This window comes from Rhinatrema bivittatum, chromosome 4 (genome assembly GCF_901001135.1).
Source record: "Rhinatrema bivittatum chromosome 4, aRhiBiv1.1, whole genome shotgun sequence".
Lineage (NCBI taxonomy): Eukaryota > Metazoa > Chordata > Amphibia > Gymnophiona > Rhinatrematidae > Rhinatrema > Rhinatrema bivittatum.
The window spans coordinates 281,594,961-281,616,503 of record NC_042618.1 but is presented as its reverse complement, the minus strand read 5'-3'; positions in this window follow the sequence as shown (position 1 = coordinate 281,616,503).

The window sequence follows — 21,543 nt, the reverse complement described above, 5'->3', positions numbered from 1 at the left end:
TTATAATGTAAAGCAATATGCTGAATTAATGTTTGAATGTAAACCGAGGTGATGTTACTTACGTGCCCCGGTATATAAAAACCCCGTAAATAAATAAATAAATAAATAAACACACTACCTACTGCTACCTTATTGACTGACTAAAAATACAAACAGTCTAACTTGTTTATTCACTGCCTACCTACTGCTACCTTATTGACTGACTATTTAAAAATAGAAACAGTCTAACTTGTTTATTCACTGCCTTTCTGACTACTAAAGGCACAAACACACAAACACACTAAATAATATTCCCAAATAGTTAACTTTGCCCCAATACTTTAAAAAAAAGACAATGTCCCAAGCAAAAACTTACTGATTCCTTTCAGCCACCAGCAAGGTGATCCTCTCATCTCAGTGTTCCCACTGGAATGTGGGTTACTGAGCTCTTTCCTTCTAATTTATAATGTGCTTCTAAAGTAAATTAGTGCAGAACAATCCCTTAGGAGATGTACACTTCAGTTAGATTTCCTGAGTGACCTTTCAGTTAGATTTCCTGCGTGACCTTTCAGTTAATTTCCTGCGTGACCTTTCAGTTAGTTTTCCTGAGTGACTCACTGCTGTGCTGATTAACAAAGAATAGTACCTATTCACATCAAACACACAACCTTAACACTTAGTTAGTCAGCCTGAGTGACTCACTGCTCTCTTGATTAACAAATGTTGGTCCCTATTCAAACTCAATCACACTACCTCAACACCTTTCCAAGGTGAGTAACTGAGCTGAACTATTCAACTTTTTTACTTAGGTATACACTGCTCCTAGCTTATTTCTAGCTTCTGGCTACTTTTTGGGATTTTTTTTTTTTTTGTGGGGTTTTTTTTTTCAATACAAACACTCAGTTCTTTAAAAGTCTGGAGAGCACTCAGTTCTGCAGACTTTTAAAAATAAACACACTACCTACTGCTACCTTATTGACTGACTAAAAATACAAACAGTCTAACTTGTTTATTCACTGCCTACCTACTGCTACCTTATTGACTGACTATTTAAAAATAGAAACAGTCTAACTTGTTTATTCACTGCCTTTCTGACTATTAAAGGCACAAACACACACACTAAATAATATTCCCAAATAGTTAACTTTGCCCCAATACTTTTAAAAAAGACAATGTCCCAAGCCAAAACTTACTGATTCCTTTCAGCCACCAGCAAGGTGATCCTCTCCTCTCAGTGTTCCCACCTTTATGATGCTGGAGAGGTTAGTGGAGCTGCAGACACCCCTTCATGAACTTTCTGGTACAATGGACATAGGTGTACAGAATCCCCTAGGGCATCATGAGTCAGCTGGTAAAAATCCTGCAGCCCTTCAAGGATGTCATGGAGGAGTTGAGTTCCAGGAGTGCCACCATGGCTGACATCATCCCTACAGTTAATCTCCTGGATGAACATTTGGAGGCCTTTATACAGGAAGAGGGAATGACAGTTGAGGTGCTGGATTGTCTGGATGTTTTGCAGCAACAGGTGAAAGAGAGATTAAGGCCTTTAACAGAAGACCGCACATTCATGCTCGCCACAGTCTGTGATCCCCATGTGAAAGGGAAACTCGCCCTACAGTACAATTGTCTCTTATTTGTGAAGAACCTGCTGTTAGCAAAAGTCCGTGAACAGGAGCGCCATAGGCAGAGACAGATTAGGCTTGAAGCAGAGGTGGAAACAGCGGGCAATTCAGAGAGTTGTGCTGCTAGCCCAAGCAGGAGCAGCACTGTGTCAGCGACAGATAGTACCTCCTCCTCCACTTCAGAACACCCAAGGCATGTTGCCCATAAAGATCCATCTGTTGTGCGATGGGCGAGAGAGAAAGCATCTGGCATGAGTGACTCTCAGCCCGCCCAAGCAAAAGAGACACCAGCACAGCTGTCAGTGACACGGTATCTCTCAGATCCGATAGAGAACATGCAGACAGATCTGCTGGCATATTGGGCACACAAGTCCACTGTCTGGTCACACCAAGCGAAAGTGGCCCAGCGATATCTGTCATGTTTATTTATTTATTTATTTAAAAACTTTTCTATGCCGTCGTTTAGTAGTGCACCATCACAACGGTTTACAGTTAGGCACAAATATGTTTGGTTTGGTTTCTAAATTATCCAAAAGGTGCCAGTATTATACGGTTACATAGATCAATAATATACTCTAAATGGGGAATGGGTGTGGTTACCATTTATGATTGTTAGCGTAATCATATGTTTATACTGTCTTTCTAATATAATACTTAAATATGAGAAAAATAATAAAAAATAAGCAACTCTGCATTTTTACTGGTGACTTTCAGCTGTTTTTGTGTTGTTATTCAGCTACCTCACTGTGAAATGCTTTTTTGAAGAGCCATGTTTTTAAGCCTTTTTTGAAGAGCTTTAATTCTTTCATTAGTCTTAATTCCAGGGGTAATGAGTTCCATAATAAAGGTCCTGCCAATGATAGTGCTCTCTCTCTGACTTGGGTCAACTTTGCTGTTTTGACTGAGGGTATGGTTAGTAGAGCTCTATTGGCCGATCTGAGGTTTCTTTGAGGGACATGTAATCGTAGTGCGGTGTTTAGCCAGTCAGCATGTTCATCATTTATTAGTTTATGCACTGTGCATAGTGTTTTAAATTGTACTCTTTGTTCTATTGGGAGCCAGTGTAAATCTGCAAGTATCTGGGTGAAATGATCTCTTCTTCCTTTACCAGTAAGTATTCTGGCAGCCGAGTTCTGTAGTATTTGCAGTGGTCTAATCATAGTATATGGCAATCCTAGGATTAATGTTTGTAGTATTGTACGAAAGTGTTCCTGATTTAATAAGGGTTTTAGTCTTCTAAGGACCATAAGTTTGGCGTAGCCTTCTCTTGCTTTTATTGATATGTGTTGTTTAATGCTCAGTTCTGTGTCTATAATTACTCCTAGGTTTCTAGCTTTTTCAGTTAGCTCAACTGATTTGCTATTTTTAAGTTGGATGGGATTTTGAATTCTTTCAATGTTTTTTTGTTCAAGATGTATAAATTCTGTTTTTTCGATGTTGATTACTAGTTCCATTTGGCTTAATAGTTGTTTTATTATGTCTAGGTATAACATTGCAAAATTCAGTGTTTTTTCAATTGTTTCTTCAACTGGTATGAATGTTGTCAGCATATATGTAGTGTATGATACCTAGCCCCGCTAGCAGGTGGCAGAGGGGGAACATGTAAATGTTAAAAAGCGTCGCTGAGAGTGCTGAACCCTGGGGGACACCTGTCTTTAATTTGATTTTGTCTGATATTGTGTTTTTTATCTGTACCTGATAAGATCTATTGTTCAGATAGAATGTAAACCATTCAATTGTTTTGTTTTGTAATCCAATTTTTTCCAGTCTTTTCAATAGTATGTCATGGTTTACCGTGTCAAATGCTGCTGACAGATCTAGCAGTATCATGATGTAGTGTTTTCCACTGTCAAATCCACGAAGTACGTTATCTGCTAGAGAGATTAGTAATGTTTCAGTGCTATAGTGTTTCCTGAAGCCATGTTGTGATGGGAAGAGTATGTTATTGTTGTCTAGATGTTCGGCTAGTTGCTTTTGTACTGCTTTTTCTATTAATTTTGCGATCATAGGCAAGTTAGAAACAGGTCCACCAACCAGGGTGCCCAGTGAACGTGTCTTTTCAATGACAGGGGATATCATGAGCTGGCACCAGAGTTGATGGAAATGCTAGTGTTTTTGAAAGTAAACCTGCCTTTGCTTGGGTTTCCAAATTTTCTCTGTGAATGGCAAGATGAATAAAAGCAATTGAAAGCCTTGCAGCAGCTCCAACTGCCTCCTATGCTCCAGATAATATAAGCACTACAGCACATGTACCTGACCTGAAATGCTGTGCCTGACCATCCACTATCCAGGCCGTACGCCCCTACAAGGGCCTGATCTCAAATGCTGTGCCTGACCGTCCATGTCCAGGCCGTACGTCCCTACAAGGGCCTGACCTGAAAAGCTGTGTCTGTCCATCCTCTGTCCAGGCATTATGTCCCTGCAAGGGTTTGACCTCGATTGCTTTGCCTGTTCATCCAGGCCTTATGTCCATACGTGGTCTTGACCTCTGTCCTTGACTGCTGTGCCTGTCTGTCCTAGCCTTATGTCCCTAGGTGGGATTGACCTCTGTCCTTGACTGCTTTGCCTGTCAGTCCAGGCCTTATGTTCTACAAGTGTTTGACCTCGATTGCTTTGCCTGTCCGTCCAGGCCTTATTTCCCTATGTGGGATTGACTCTGTCCTCGACTGCTTTGCCTGTCAGTCTAGGCCTTATGTCCCTACTTGGGCTTGACCTCTGTTCTCGACTGCTGTGCCTGTCTGTCCAGACCTTATGTCCCTAGGTGGGATTGACTCTGTCCTGTATTGCTATGCATGTTCATCCAGGCCTTATGTCTCTACAAGGGTTTGACCTCGATTGCTGTGCCTGTCAGTCCAAACCTTATGTTCCTACAAGTGTTTGACCTCGATTGCTTTGCCTGTCCATCCAGGCCTTATGTCCCTACTTGGGCTTGACCTCTGTTCTCGACTGCTGTGCCTGTCCGTCCAGACCTTATGTCACTAGGTGGGATTGACCTCTGTTCTCAATTGCTGTGCCCTTGATGATCAGCCCTTGCAGTTAGTGAAGAATGTGGGTGTCAAGCATTTTCCAGGCCTTATGTCCCTATGTGGGCTTGACCTCCATTGCTGTGCCTGTCCATCCAGGCCTTATGTTCCTACAAGTGTTTGATCTCGATTGCTGTGCCTGTTTGTCCAGGCCTTATGTCCCTATTTATTTATTTATTTAAATTCTTTTAATATACCGATACTCAAGACAAGGTCTTATCGTACTGGTATACAATAAACTAGGGGGTAAACCAGTTAAACCAGTAAACACTGAAAGCGAAAGTTACATTATAACAGGGAATGTATAACAAGGCTTTTTGGAGAAAAGTAAAGGGAAAGATTAACAATTTCTAATTGGAGAGCAGCGCATGTAAGTAGAAAGCAGTTGCGAACATGGTAAAATTATATACAATAAAAACTATATTTACAGTGAAGTCAATAAGGTGAGTTATTGTTTAAATAAGTCGATAAGGCGAGTTACAAGAGAGTGTAAATTAACCGGAAAACAGTTTCTTTGAGAGGCGAAAAAAACAGACGCTACTGATGGGTGTTGGACCGTGTGGGTTACCAGATAGTTTCTTCAAGGAAATGCTTGGGCGAATAGCCAGGTTTTTAATTTTTTTCTAAATGTGAAGTGACAACGTTCCTGGCGGAGATCTGGTGGGAGATTGTTCCAGTGATGCGGGCCAGCAGTTGATAGCGCTCGTTTTTCGATTGTGTTGTGTATAACTGATTTGTTAGGAGGAGTCTGTAGGGAGTCTCTGTATGCTGATCTGGTTGGTCTTGCTGAGGAGTGAAGTTTGAGGGGTATGATGAGTTGGAGAGATGATTGCTGAAATATGGTTTTGTGTATGATGGTCAGTGTTTTGAAGAGGATTCTGTAGTGGATGGGTAGCCAGTGAAGTATTTTGAGAATCGGTGTGATGTGGTCCATACGGCGAGAGTTTGTGAGGATCCTGGCTGCAGAGTTCTGCAGCATCTGAAGAGGTTTGGTAGATGAGGCCGGAAGACCAAGCAGAAGCGCATTACAGTAATCAATCTTCGAGAATAGTATGGCCTGAAGGACTGAGCGGTAGTCATGAAAATGTAATAGGGGTCTTAACTGTTTTAGGACTGTAGTTTATAAAAGCCTTCTTTGGTGGTGTTGTTGATGAATTTTTTTAGGTTCATTCTGGAGTCTAGGATGGCTCCAAGGTCTCTTACTTGATTTACTAGAGGTGTAATTGTGGTGTTGGCTAGTAGGTTATTATCATTGGGGGAGATGACCAGCAGTTCAGTCTTGGACGTGTTGAGGACAAGGCTGAGGCTTGTGAGAAGGAGGTTGATAGCGTGCAGGCAGCTTTTCCAACAGTTTAGAGTGTCTGTGATGGGATCCTTGATGGGGATTAGGATCTGCACATCGTCCGCATAAATGAAATAGGTGAGGTTGAGGTTATTGAGTAGTTGGCAAAGGGGGAGAAGATAGATGTTAAATAAGGTTGGTGAATCCCTAGGTGGGACTGACTCTGTTCTGTATTGCTATGTATGTTCATCCAGGCCTTATGTCCCTACAAGGGTTTGACCTCGATTGCTGTGCCTGTCAGTCCAAACCTTATGTTCCTACAAGTGTTTGACCTCGATTGCTTTGCCTGTCCATCCAGGCCTTATGTCACTAGGTGGGATTGACTCTGTCCTGTATTGCTGTGCATGTTCGTCCAGGCCTTATGTCCCTACAAGGGTTATGTTCCTACACTGTTTGACCTCGATTGCTGTGCCTGTTCGTCTAGGTCTTATGTCTCTAGGTGGGATTGACCTCTGTCCTTGACTGTTTTGCCTGTCAGTCCAGGCCTTATGTTCCTACTAGTGTTTGGCCTTGATTGCTGTGCCTGTTCGTCCAGGCCTTATGTCCCTAGGTGGGATTGACCTCTGTCCTTGACTGCTTTGCCTGTCAGTCCAGGCCTTATGTCCCTACGTGGGCTTGACCTCTGTTCTCGACTGCTGTGCCTATCTATCCAGGCCTTATGTCCAGTCCTAATGGCTGAACCCTCATTATAAAGGGAAACCACAGTCTCTGGCTATTCAAATTAGTAATCCTTCACAGCATGGATCCTTAAATAAAACAAACAGTCTTCCTTAGTTTCAGGGCAGAGAAGAGAACTTCTTCCGTCTTGCTTATGAAGTCATGATCTGCTTGCAAATGCTTAAATCCTAACAATTTGTACCATTATACACTCTCTGGGCCAACCCAATTCCTGGGAGCCCTTTCCTGCTCAAAGAAACGGGAACTCTCCCCATTGTTGCAGCCTATCTCTTACCACCTGTTGATCCATATTCAGAACAAGAAAAGATCTCCAAGGTACTTAGACTGTGGCAAACATAACACAGTGAGACCATGCTCACAGTGAGACCCTGCTCCAGGTTGCCACGGTTTGAAGGCTCGTGCTCCACTCTAGGGGCCAACCCATTCTGGGGAGCCCTTCCCGGCTCAAAGGAAAGGGAACTCTCCCTGGGTGTAGCCATCCTGTATCTACCCTCTGCCTCTGTGCCTTGCTGCCATACACCAGATGACTCACTCAACTCCTTGTGTTCTGGCCACTATCATGGTTACTCAATGTGTTGGTGCTAGTCTTTCTGCTTGCTATGAATGTTCCTCCTTCATTGTGCTGTAGGATGTTGATGCCACTTGTCTTGCTGCTTTGCCTGTTGTGCTGCCTTCTAGGGTTCATGCATTTGTTATCAGTGTTCTCTTTTGAAGCTGTAGTGTGTTTTTGACACTCTCGCTGCTGCTTTGTGCCTCTATTAAAGCACTCTTCTTGCCACTCCTGGTACCCCTTTGCCCCTTTAAAGTACCTTAGGCTATTCATGCCACTTTGGTGCCACTTTGCCACAGTCTAAGTACCTTGGAGCTGTTTTGTTGTTCTGATGATTGCTCTCCAGAAGTTTCATCAAAATTGATAATAAAACCCCAATTCTGCAGTCAAAAATAGGCTGCAAATCCTTCCTCCATTGACTTTAATGGGAACCGGAAAACAAATTCACGTATCAATGGATCGGGGCGCCATACGTCCCAGTTCAACGAAAATGCCCCCCGACGAATATGTATCCTGAATGCAACGAATACTTTCTGGCTGCACATCGCTACCCTGCACACGCCATCCCTCAAGAATGCTCTCCTCTCCTCCACAAGGGATTGTGCCCTCTCAATTGCTGGCCCCACCCACTGGAACGCACTACCCACAAACCTTCGCCTTGAACCTTGGTACTTCAAATTCAAGAAAATGCTAAAGACCTGGCTCTTCCACCAGGCCTACCCTGACTAGGGCTACTGCACATAATTTCATCCAAACTAACTCACGCCTTTCGAAGTTCTTACGTTAATATGTTATCCTTTCAGTTTTTTCTTTTCTTGCTGACCTTTTTGCATTTTGAATCTACTTAGTTTTCTTAAGTTGTTGCACCTTGTTGTCCCCTCCCGTGTCCCGTTTTTTGTACTTTCCATCTCCTGTTTGATGTAAACTGATATGATGTACCCACTAATATCGGTATAAAAAAGTCTTTAAATAAATAAGTAAGTAAGTAAATAAATAAATAAATAATACATTGCATGTGTTTGCGTATAAGGATACATGCATGGGTGTGTCGGGGAGTAGCCGCAAGTACAGTGAAATGATCACCACTATGAGCCAGAAGTAGTATAAGGGACACAGTATGGAAATAAAGTACTTCATATTGGGAACCACAGTGTATAAACATTAATTTCTACCTGTATTTTACCCCTGAAGAATGATATACAGTTTCAAATGTTGCAGTGTCAGGTTTACTATAGAATATCAGCAAATTCTAGCATGTTAACACTAGTGGAAAATTGGATTGTAGGAATTCAAGATGATGTAAAAAAAAAAAAAAAAACCCAACAAGCACAAAATAAGTTTTTTCAATTTTTATACACTGTTTTAATTGCAAAAAAAAAAATTTGTTTTGGACATTATTATATGAGGTTCAATTGTTATGCCCAATGAATATAATGTGAGAGGCAAAAGGAAAAGGCTCAAGACATAAGTCATTGTATTGCAGTCCAAGTGCCACTATACGATAGTCATAAAGTACTAATTAATTGAGGCACTAAATATAAATTAATTGGATCAAATGTGCTATTTCTGTTCAAAGGAGTGAGATCTAATTTATATACAGAATATATTTTTTCACGCTTAAGAGGGTAGACATACCATATATAAAATAATATCGTAGATCTCTGAATGGCAATAAACATGCATATGCAATTATTTGAAAGTAATCCATAAAATGCTTTAAATAAAAATGGATGCATGTAAGTTCCAAATCTACTCCAACTCTGCTCCCTGGAAAAATCCTCTCCCCAGTTTTCATAAAAGTACATGCATAACCAGATTATGTGCATACTTTTACGCACAAAGCACCAGACAGTTTTATGCATGTAAATGGCATTGGAATTTCATCCCAAGGAGGCTTAAATTATAATGTATTTGAGGAAAAATAGATGTTACCTTCATGAAAATAGTTGTGACCTTTATGAGCTAGCTGACATAATGTTTTCTATGATTGCTCCCCATTCATTTGTAACCTACACTATGTCTGTGTGTATGAAGTCAAGAAACTTGTTGGCACAATTTTGCTTGTTGACAGAATCTAAAAAAGTTATTTTGTAGAAGTATATTCTATTCTGCATAAAGTCTTAAGTTGCTGCTTGTTAGTTAAAGGTTTAAAAAACAAACAACCCTATAACACTCTCAATCTTGGGACCTTGCTACACAATAGAGACTAAGAGGTGTTGAGAAGCACAATATATTATTTCATTAAGTGCTTTTTGGGAGAAGAAGGATTTAGCAGTAAAACTGCTGTCATTGTGTAGCAAGGTTATGATCTTCGACAACTTTGGACCTAGTCTCTTTCATTTTACCTTTTCCTTGACGCTCTAACTTGTAGAGAAATTGAAGCTGAAAAGCCGGGGCTAGACAGAATTCTGTATTGTTGTGGGGGCTACATTCTCTCCATTTTTCCTAAATAAAACAGATTTGAACTGAGCTAAGGAAACAAAACTGTATTGTTCCTCACAGATGGAAGCAAGTGTCGCTAGGTAACCAGATTAATCTCCTTTTTCTCTCCCTTCCTCTCTTGTAGTGCAGTAATCTGTGGGCTCTTTTCACAAAAAAGCTAGCCTCAAAGCTGAGGCTCTAACTAGGTTCCTAATTAGCTGCAATTTACAATGAAGACAACATGATGAGATAATAGAAATTTGCAAAATAATGACATACCTCAGCAAAATATTCCTCCTTCTAAGAACCATTTTTATACAAAAACAATAAAGAGGGCTCTTCTAAAGCAAAGCTGAAAAAATGGTGGTGTATTATGTGACATAGAACATTATTGTTCCCTCTTGTTCCCTCTTGTTCCCCCAATCAACAGCTTATTGTTTAGCATCTTAAATAAAAATGACTCAAATACAGGCCATATAATGATCTCCATTGCGCTAATATATACAGAGTAGTAAAAAATGTATCTGAGCCAAAGCCAATAGGGCAGATAAAGTAGTGAGGCCTAGGAAGGTACCGTAATTTACAATACAATGCCACCCTAAAAAATATAAAGAAGGAAGAGGGAGGGAAAATAAGCATTACCACTATTCTTAAATTGTACTCTGTTTGTGATTCCAAACATTATGCTCTCTGACATAGGATAAGAAAGTAAATAAGTAAACGGAGATCTAAACTGATGAACAGACAGCTAGTTAGTAAAACATGATAGAAAACATTTGTTTTCATGTGGTTAGCTGAATTGAGGCAGATTCCAGACTGCTAGTCAGTGGTATTCTCGTGTGTGACATCAAAGCGTACCATGCAATTAAACAAAAATCACACTAATGGGCCAATGCAATAAATATGCAGTGAAAGCGCGCGCTTAACACTCAGCGCCCGCTTTCCTAAAGTACCCCTAGGCACCCCTCCTGGTGGCGCCATGAAATATTTAAATTAGGGGTTGTGTTATAAAGGAGGCGCTAGGGTTGCTTGCAGACCCCTAGCACATCCTTGATAACAGGAGCCCGCGAGCATCGGCTGTCCACCAGTTAGGAAAACAGATGTCAAATTTATCAGTGTCAGTTTTCCTAAATGGCGCACAGCCAAGGGTTCAACAAATGGATGCTTGTCAACTGAGCATCCGTTTCCTGCACCCGACTGCTGGTGCTTCTTATTTTTTTAATTATTTTTTTAAAGATTTATTCCTTCTACTTAATATCGCAACGATATTAAGTAGGAAGCTGTACAGAAAAGCTTTTTTTTCTGCTTTTCTGTACTACTTATAGGAGTGCTCAACAATTAATGCCTGCACATTTTTTTTTTGCACTTGGAGTGAATAGCTAATAGCCTCATTCACATGCATTTGCTTGTGATGTGTTGCGGTCCCGACAGCTTCCCTTCTGTTAGGGCCCAAGCCCGCCTACCTCCGCTTCAGGGATCACCGCATTCCGCCCGCTCCGGACCCCGGGGACTTCTCTCACTCCACGTGGCGGCCGCCATTATGTGCCTGCTTCCTGTCAGTCTCGCGCGTGCGCGAGGACGTCCGTATTGAACGCCCAGCTCCCGGAAGCCTGGCCCCGCCCGCGCCGCTGATGTCACGCCCAAGTCCCGATATAACCGGCGCTCAAACTCTCTCTCATCGCCTTGCAACGAGGTTCACAACTCCGTAGTTGTTCTTAGTTGCATTCCTGGTGATCTTCACATTGCCTGCTTCTGACTCCGGTTTGCTTCTGACCTCGCTTCAGCCTGCTGCCTGCCTCTGACTCCGGTTTGCTTCTGACTTCCGCTTCAGCCTGCTGCCTGCCACCAACTCCGGTTTGCTTCTGACTTCCGCCTCAGCCTGCAGCCTGCCTCCGACTCCGGTTTGCTCCTGACTCCGCTTCAGCCTACAGCCAGCCTCCTACTCCGGTTTGCTTCTGACTCCGCTTCAGCCTGCAGCCAGCCTCTGACTACGGCCTGCTTCCGACTCCGCTTCAGCCTACAGCCTGCTTCAGACTCCGGTTTGCTACAGACTCCGCAGCCGCCCGCTGCCCTGCCTTCAGCCGGCCCTCGGCCCTGTGCAGCCGGTCCCCTGCCTTCCGGGTACCTTGGACTTCCTATCCTTTCTGCTTGCTCTGGTCCCGGCCTACGCCTATCTCAGCCTCTGGACTTTCTGTCTCAGTTCCAAGTCCCGAGGACCCGGGACCCTACTGGCTCCTCCCGGGGGGTCCCTGGTTCCTGGGTGAACTCCTCCAGCTTGTGGCTCTGCCTCCCGGCCTACCCTGCCTCCCTAGGTAGGTCGGCCCAAGGGTCCACTATCTCTCCAGCAGTGTCCAACTGCAACAGTGATGAGCATTATTAGTTTCACTCCGCGTTGGGCACACGTTGTGGAGGTGTTAAACCCCTTAAGGGTAGATTTTGAAACCTGCGCGCTGATTTTATAACATGTGTGCACTGGCACGCACATGTTATAAAATATAAAATACACACAGTTTGGGTTCAGGAGACATCTCAACACTGAAACCCTACTTCTCTCCCTAAACGATACCGTTCTCAGAGGCTTCGACAATGGCCAAAGCTACCTACTAATCCTATTAGACCTGTCTGCTGCTTTTGACATGGTAAACCATGAAATTCACATTGAATGCCTAACTGAAATAGTGTTAACTGACAAAACCCTACCCTGGTTCTCATCCTACTTATCCAACAGAATCTACCAAGTTACAACCAACAATGACCTCTCTGAAAAAATACAACTAAACACAGGAGTCTCCCAAGGCTCTGCACTTTCTGCAACCCTCTTCAACATCTACCTATGCCCAATCTGCCAGCTCCTAGCCAGCCTTAACATAACACACTTTTTGTATGTAGATGACATCCAAATACTCATCCCGATTCAAAACTGCCTGGATGAAACATACAAGAAAACAGCGACCTATCTGACGACAATCAAACAATTGTTAACCAAATTGAAACTCGTAATAAGCATTGAAAAAACAGAGATAATAATTCTTGACAGAAAAACCAAATCAACCCCCCCCACCACCCCTAATTATAGAGAATCAAATAACTGTATTCTCCCTAATCTCACATACACGCAATCTTGGAGTCATCATAGACAGCGAACTCTCATTCAAAAATCACATCACAACAAAAATAAAGGAAGGATACCTAAAACTACAAACCCTGAGTCACATAAAACCCTTCCTAACCCAAGAGGACTTCAGAACAGTATTACAACTTCTCATTCTCTCCATACTCGACTACTGCAACTCTATTACTTGGACTACCTCTATCCACCATCCGTCCCCTCCAAATTCTACAAAATTCAGCATCCAGACTACTCACCGGAACCAAAAAACATGAGCACATAACCCCAATTCTTACATCCCTACAATGGCTTCCAATCAAATACTGAATTGACTGCAAAATATTAACCATTTTACACAAACACATGCAAGAAAAATGAAACGAATGGCTAAGCGACTCAATTAAACCACACAAACCACAAAAAAACCTCCGCTCTGCCGACAAAGGCAGCAGAGCCCCTAAGGCAGCATCAGCCCCTAAGGCAGCAGAGAGGGAGAAGAAGCCCTTGTAAAAGAAAAAAAGAATCTTTAACAGTAATCATTATCTTGTGTCCAAAGAACAGAGCAAAACACATAGGACCAGATTTTAAAAAGCCTGTGCATGCAAAAAACACACGCGCAAACTGAATTTTGTGCACGTAAATTTCCCTGCGCGCAAAAAGATTGTGTGCATAAAAAAGGGGCGTGTCGGGGAGACAGGGGCATGTTGGGGGCGTATAAATGACTTACGTGCGTTGATGTATTTTATAAGGGATGCGCGCATAACCGACACGTTCAGTCAATCTCACAGGTGTATATTTACTACTGCCTGCCTGTGAGCTCAAGTGACTGCTTAAAGTTTCCTCGGTTGTTTGTGGTTTCTTGGCCTCATCGCTCAGGGACACTTGATTCCGGAGGAAGGTAGAAGGTGGAAGGAAGAGCTTGTGGGGCTTAATGGTGCTAAATGGGAAACGGTAAACTATTTAGCTATGCACTGTTGATTTGTTTCTAACAGTAAGGGACTGCATCAGGAGATGATAAAAACAAGAAACAGCTATTGTGTGGCAGTTTGGGCATCCCTGTTTCTCCTCATGATTATAATACCTGCATGGGTCCTCCAATCTATACGGCTCAGAAGAGAAAGAGAGAGGAGAAGAAGAATACTGAGACTGATGAGGTACCCTTTACATAGAGTTTACAGGCCTTGCACACAATTTTTGGATCTATCTGCAGAGGAAGTAATGCACAGGTTCAGATTTAATAAGGAAACAATTAGGGATGTGAAGAAGGAAAAAATTTGTTTCGATTCGGTTTTCGTTTTGCAGGGAGCCAAATTTGTTGCATTAGTTTCATAGGGTGGAAAACAAATTCATTGATTAGTTGTATCCGTTGTCCGTTTTCCCATTAAAGTCAATGGGGGAAGTATTTGCAGCCTATTTTAGCTGCAGAATTGGAGTTTTCTTATCAATTCTGATGAAACTTCTGGGGCGCAATCATCAGAACGAGAAAAGAACTCCGAGGTACTTAGAATGTGGCAAAGTGGCACCAAAGTGGCACGAATAGCCTAAGGCCCTGTAAAGGGGCAAAGGGATAACAGGAGTGGCAAGAGTGCTTTAAGAAAGGTCAAAGCAGCAGCGAGATTGTCGAAAACACACCACAGCTTCAAAAGAGAGAACCGATAACAGTTGCATGAACCCTCAAAGGCAGCACGAGAGTTAAAGTGGCAAGACAAGTGGCATCAACATCCTACAGCACAATGAAGGGGGATCATAGCAAGCAGAAAGAGTGTCAGAAAAAACCACGAACGAAAGGAACGAAGCAGCAGAAAGACTAGCACCAACACACTGAGGAACTATGATAATGGCAAGAACACCACAAGGAGTAAAGTGAGTCGTCTGGGGTATGGCAGCAAGGCAGAGTGGCAGAAAGTTGATAGGGGCAAGACAGGCTGGCAGAGCGGAGGTAGTCTGGTCCCTGTGGTTTTGACAGGGGCAAGACAGGCTGGCCAGGGGAGAGTTCCCTTTCCTTTTCGCAGGAAAGAGTTCCCTAGAATAGGTTCACCCCTAGTGTGAGGTGTTTCCATTGGCATCTAGTGAGCTCTCGCTGGTCTTTTAAAATCTGGTGAATGTAGAAGATATACAAATGAGAATATTCAAGGCAGAGGCAGATGAGGTTTCAATTTGAACAGCGGTTCAACATGGGTCAGCGGGTGTTAAGAGATAGGCTGACTACACCCGGGAAGAGTTCCCTTTCCTTTGCGCAGGAAAGGGTTCCCTGAAATGGGTTGGCCCCTAGAGTGGAGCACAAGCCTTCAAGCGTGGCGAGTCGATGTGGAGAAGGTTTCCATGTGAACAGCGGTTCAACATGGGTCAGAGGGTGTTAAGAGATAGGCTGGATAGACCCGGGGAGAGTTCCCTTTCCATTGCACAGGAAAGGGTTCCCTAGAATGGGTTGGTCCCTAGAGTGGAGCACGAGCCTTCATGTGTGGCGAGTCAATGTGGAGGAGGTTTCCATCTGAACAGCGGTTCTGGTTCAACATGGGTCAATGGATACTAAGAGATAGGCTGGATAGACCCGGGGAGAGTTCCCTTTCCATTGCACAGGAAAGGGTTCCCTAGAATGGGTTGGTCCCTAGAGTGGAGCACGAGCCTTCATGTGTGGCGAGTCAATGTGGAGGAGGTTTCCATGTGAACAGCGGTTCTGGTTCAACATGGGTCAGTGGATACTAAGAGATAGGCTGGATAGACCCGGGGAGAGTTCCCTTTCTATTGCGCAGGAAAGGGCTCTTTGAAATGGGTTGGCCCCTAGAGTGGAGCATAAGCCTTCAAGTGTGGCGAGTTGATGTGGAGGTGGTTTCCATGTGAACAGCGGTTCAACATGGGTCAGAGGGTGCTAAGAGATAGGCTGGCTACACCCGGGGAGAGTTCCCTCTCCTCTGCGCAGGAAAGAGCAACCTAGAATGGGTTGGCCCCTAGAGTGTGGTGGTTCCGTTGGCGTCTAGTGAATACCCAGAAGCTGTTAACTGTACTTATGCAGTTCAGCTGATGACAAAGGAACTTGAAGAGTTCTCAGAAATAAGAAAATTGCTACTCAAGTCCAAATCTACAATATCAACCTATGTTGACTTTGTAGTTTACACAATGCCTCTGTAAACTATGGGAACACAGAGGATGAACTAGAGTGCAACTACCACCAGTTTTCTATAGTTCTAGAAATATTAATGTTGGCACCTAAGAAAGATTTAGGGAAAATAGCCCATATTATGAAGATCATGAAAACTATTGAGCTTATGAAATATGCAAGCTTCAAACATCTGAAGTCAGCTTTTTCTGTTCTTACATTCCAACTATTGCAAAACAGGAAAAAGAATATTCTGGAAAGAAGTGATGCACAAATACATGAAACTGAAATTAGAAATACTAGAACTAAACTCAGACAGGCACAGCATTTGAGGTCAGGCCCTTGTAGGGACGTATGGCCTGGACAGGGGACAGACAGGCACAGCGTTTGAGGTCAGGCCCTTGTAGGGATGTATGGCCTAGACTGTGGACAGACTGGCACAGCATTTCAGGTCAGGTACATGTGCTGATATTATCTGGAGCATAGGAGGCAGTTGGAGCTGCTGCAAGGCTTTCAATTGCTTTTATTCATCTTGCCATTCACAGGGAAAATTTGGAAACCAAAGCAAAGGCAGGTCTATTTTTAAAAAAAAACTAGCATTTCCATCAACTCTGGCACAAGCCTTGAGCGGTGAGGGCTCATGATATCCCCTGTCATTGAAAATACACGTTCACTGGGCACATTGGTTGGTGGACATGACAGATATCGCTGAGCCACTTTGGCTAGATGTAGCCAGACAGTGGACTTGTGTACCCAATACTCCAGTGGATCTGTCTGCATGTCCTCTGTGGGTTCTAAGAGATACCTTTTCACTGACATTTGTGCTGGTGTCTCCTTTGCTTGGGTGGACTGATAGTCACTCATGCCAGCTGCTTTCTCTCTAGCCCATCGCAGAACAGATGATTTTTATGGGCAAAATGGCTTTGGCATACTGAAGTGGAGGAGGAGGAGGAGGAAGTACTAGCTGACACCGACAGAGTGCTGCCCCTGCTTGGGTTAGCACAAATCTCTGAAGTGCCTGCTGATTCCTCCTCTGCTTCATGCCTAATCTGTCTCTGCCTATGGCACTCCTGTTCATGAACCTTTACTAACAGCAGGTCCTTCACAAATGTGAGACAATTGGACCGTTGGGCAAGTTTCCCTTTCACACGAGGATCACAGACTGTGGTGAGAATGTATGTCTGGTCTTCTGTTAAAGGCCTTAATCTCTCTTGTACCTGCTTCTGCAAAATGTCTAGACAATGCAGACCTCTGCCGTCATTCCCTCTTCCTGTTTAAAGCCCTCCAAATTTTCCTCCAGAAAATTAAATATAGGGATGATGTCAGCCAAAGTGGCACTTCTGGAACTCAGCTCCTCCATGGCATCCTTGAAGGGGTGCAGGATTTTTACCAGCTGACTCATGACTAACCAATCTTGATGCCCTAGGGATTTCTGCACGCCTATGTCCATTGCTGCAGAAAGTTCAAAAAGGGGTGTCTGCTGCTCCAGTAACCTTTGCAGCATCATATAGGTGGAATTCCACCGGGTGGAAATGTCTTGAATGAGATGCTTGTGAGGCATCTCCAAATCAGTCTGCTTTTGTTGGAGGACCAGCCCCACCTTCACACTTCTGTGGAAGTATGCTGCTATGTTCCTGCACTTGTGTATTAATGTATGCAGGCATTCATTCTGTTGGTGATTGGACTCCAACCCCAGAGCTGACTTCATTACCAGGTACAGAGGATGTGCAATACATCGGATGTTCTGAAAGCACCCGTCGGCTATTGCCTTTACCATGTTTGTGACAAAGAACCCTGCTTGAAGGTTCCTGTCTAGTTGGTATAGCAGGCAGCCCGCCTGTCTGATGCATACTAGAATATTGGCTGAGGTATGGGCCTCGTCTGTCAGGTGGGTATGCAGTAAAGCACACCTCCACCCTGATACTTGTTCACTTAATAGAGCTGCTGCCTGCCCCTGCCTCAGCCAGGTCCCACCAGTGTGCTGTCAGGGAGAGGTAAGAGTGTGCAGAATTCATGGCAGTCCAGATATCGCAAGTGAAATGCACATTCCCCTGTGCCTTAGCTGGCAGTGCTTGGATGCGACTGCAACACTGGTTGTAGAGGCTGGGGATGACCTTTCTGCTAAATGTGATTCTGGAGGGGACTTTCTAATTTGGAACTAAGACCTTCAGCAAATGCTTGAAACTCACATTCTCCACTACCTCAGGGGCTGGTCATCAAGGGCAATCATTTCCCCAATGCTCCTGGTTATAACTTTTGAGGCTGCCTGCCTCCTAACCCGGGATAGTGTTACTGAACACTACCCCATTTCCTCCTTGGTGGGTTGTCGCTTCTGCCACATGGCAGGGGGCTGCTGGCCTGCCACCTGACTGCTAGAAGGGGCTGAGGGCCTGGGGTGACTCTTCTCCTTTTCAATCACTTTACACTGCCTTGAAAAAGGTGTCCCCTGACTGGTACTGCCACCATCCCCAGATAGCAGTACTGTTGTTGGGTGTTGCCTCTTCATATTGTGCATCATGTCAAAATTAGTTAAATGTCCCATTTGCTTGCCTCTGCTAATAGCCCTGGCAAAGTTATTATACTGAACAAAATGTGGGTTCTTCCGTCACTTTTAAGTGGCTCCAGATTGCAGATTTCTTTTGTGACCCCTTTTCTCTATAGCCTTCGGGGTGGATGCTGGCACTGGAGCTGAAGTAGTGGGTGCACCCTGAGAAGCAATGCCAGGGGCATCAGTCACACTCTGTGCTTGCGCTGACTGCTCTTCCTCCTCATCATCATCAGTTTCATCTCCCCTCTGCAACACTAGAGTGGAGGCTAAGACAGGACTAACGAATCCTCCTAAACCTTCTTCAACTATTACTTCTTCCATTTCTGATGATGAGAATCTCACACAAGATAATTCTTCATCAGAATCAGAAGCAAATAGTGCCTGGGCTACGTTTTCAACACTAAGTCGAGTGTGCTCTAGCTCTGCTGCTTTTGGGTGTCGACATTTTATCTTGCATGACTCAGCCTCCCCTTCCCTCACCTCCAAAACTACAGGGTCAGAAACAGGTGGTGGTGATGCATAATTTTAAATTTCATTTTTTTCCAGATGGAACTGCCTGCCCTTCCAGAGATTTTAGATTGGAACAGGTCCCTTTTTAACTTTAATGGGGGACTGGCACTGCCTTTTGAAGTGCCTCCTCTGTCAGTCCCAATCACTTGAACACGTCTAGCTTACCCTGACATTATAGATTTAATGTCACTGCCTACTAGGGATTTAATGTCACTGCCTACTAGGGATTTGGCTTCAGAGAGCACCGCTGTCCCAATATACGTGAGTCTGCAAAACCGCCCACAGGCCCACAATGCAGTGCCTGGATGTACACTAAAACTGGGACCACTGTATGTGCACACACCAAGCTTGTATGTACAAAAGAGGCCCACTAGGGATTTGGCTTCAGAGAGCACCCCTGTCCCAATATATGTGAGTCTGCAAAACCTCCCAGTGCACTGATGTCTTGGCTTTAAAGAGCACAAAGAGACAGTCTGAGATCAATAAAAAAAAACAAACCACTGCAGTTAAATAAAAAGCATGGCTTGCTTGGCACAGTAGCAAAAACAAAGAAATATCTTTTTCAATGAAAAATTCTATCAAATTAGCTTGAAACTGAATATATCTCCCACCCACAACACCCTAATCCTGCTTGCAACCTACCCAGGGTGGTAAAATAAGCAAAGAAATGCCACTGCTAGCATCTTCTCTCAGTGGCACAGACAGAGAGACCATCTCATATCAATAAAAAAAAATGCGGTAAAAAAATGCGGTAAAAAAAAACATGGCTAGCTGGCACTGCAGCCAAATCGAAAAAATATCTTTTTCAATGGAAAATTCTATCAAAGTAGCTAGCAATTGAATACAAATTTGAAGCACTCAGACTAGCTCTGAGTAAAGCTACCATCCCCGGACCAACACCCCAGACCATACCCGCAAAGCACGCCACGTGCTTAAGGTATAAATAGTGCTGGGTCATCAGGAATAGCGTCACAGAACACTGAGTGAGAGCGGTGATTGGCTGTATTAGAAAACTATTTAGCTCTGATAGATTGCATTCTGGTCTACTTGCCAACCTGTCTGACCCACTCTATGACAGGGATGTGAGGTCACTTATGACTCACAGGAAAGGGCTGGTTTTTGCTATCTCCTATTTCAAAAGGCCGCTAGGAAATCACTGCGAGCCAAAAGAATGAAACTAATATGATATGTTGTATTTGTGGGGGATCGCAATGCGTTTTGCAAACCCACGAATACAATGAATAGGGACTTATGTGTTGCAGATTGCCCATACTTTGAAAATTAATACACATCAGTAGTATAATGGGTACACGATCAATCAAACTGATTGACAGGTGAGATAAGGATGACAGCAGCCAATCAGCGTTCACTTCCGGTCTAAGCCCCGCCCACGCCCCGCCCATTCCCCATAGAAGTGAATGGGGGCATAGCCACGCCCCCCTCCCGCCCTCGACCACGCCCCGGCCCCACCCCTTCCGCAGCCAATCAGCGTTCACTTCCGGTCTAAGCCCCGCCCACTCCCCATAGAAGTGAATGTGGGCGTAGCCACGCCCCCTCCTGCCTCATCCCGCCCTCGACCACGCCCCCAGGCCCCACCCCTTCCGCCACAGGCCCCACCCCTTCTGCCCCTGGCCCCGCCCCAGACCCCACCCAGACCCCATCGATGCTCCTCCCCTCCCAATAGAAGTGAATGGGGAGCCCCTCCCACACCCCTCCCACACCCCACCCCCAAACCGCATCCCCCCCCCCCGATGTCACGGATGGCCCCGCCCACACCCCAACCCCAAGCCACACCCCCCTGTGACGTAGCGGGTATGACATCACCGGAAGTCCACCCCACACCGCCCCCCAAAAACACACCCCCTAAAACGTCATCAGAAAGGGTCCTGTCGCTTTTTTAATGATGTCAGTATTAATGGACTCTGGCTGTTTTTGATGATTTCACCGGAAGTACAATACAAAAGTCCCGAAATATGCGCTCCTAGAACCTCCTGATGCCTTTTAATGATGTCGGAGCCGGTAGTATGCTTTTAGGAGGCAGGAAAACTGCAGGAAATATGCTTTTTTTCTAGCCACTCTGTTTTTAAAAAAACAAACAAAATACAAGCTGTTAGGAGGCAGAACAACTATGGCTCATTCTGTTGACAAGGATTTGGGTTTTTTAAAACAAGTGATTGAAGCTACCGGTGGTGAATTGCATGAACTGCAGGATCAAACTTTGCAAAAGACAGGTTTTTGTTTTTTTTTCCAAAAGACTAGGGACCGGGTAGTATTATGGGTACGCTGTCACTCAAACCCCCAAGCCAAACCCCCCCAGTGATGTCACCAGAAGCCCAAGCCCACCCCTCCAAGCCCTTGCTGTAGATAGGCATGCCCCAATAAAAAAAGTTACCAGAGAGCAGGCAGGAAGCCGTGACTCATTCTATACACAGAGACAGGGAGAATCCAACAACACCCCTTCCCCCGCCCCTCTCTGCCTCAATCCGCCCTTCCCCCAGACCTAAATCTGAGCAGAGGATAATTGAAAGCAGTGGGGGGTGTAGGTTTGCAATGGTGAAACACAAGGCTTTAGTTTTGTTTTAAAAAAAACAGACTTCTGTATTCTCCCCCACAACCCTTCCCTCCTTCCCTCTCTGTTAGACACGCCCAAACTTGCAAGACCGG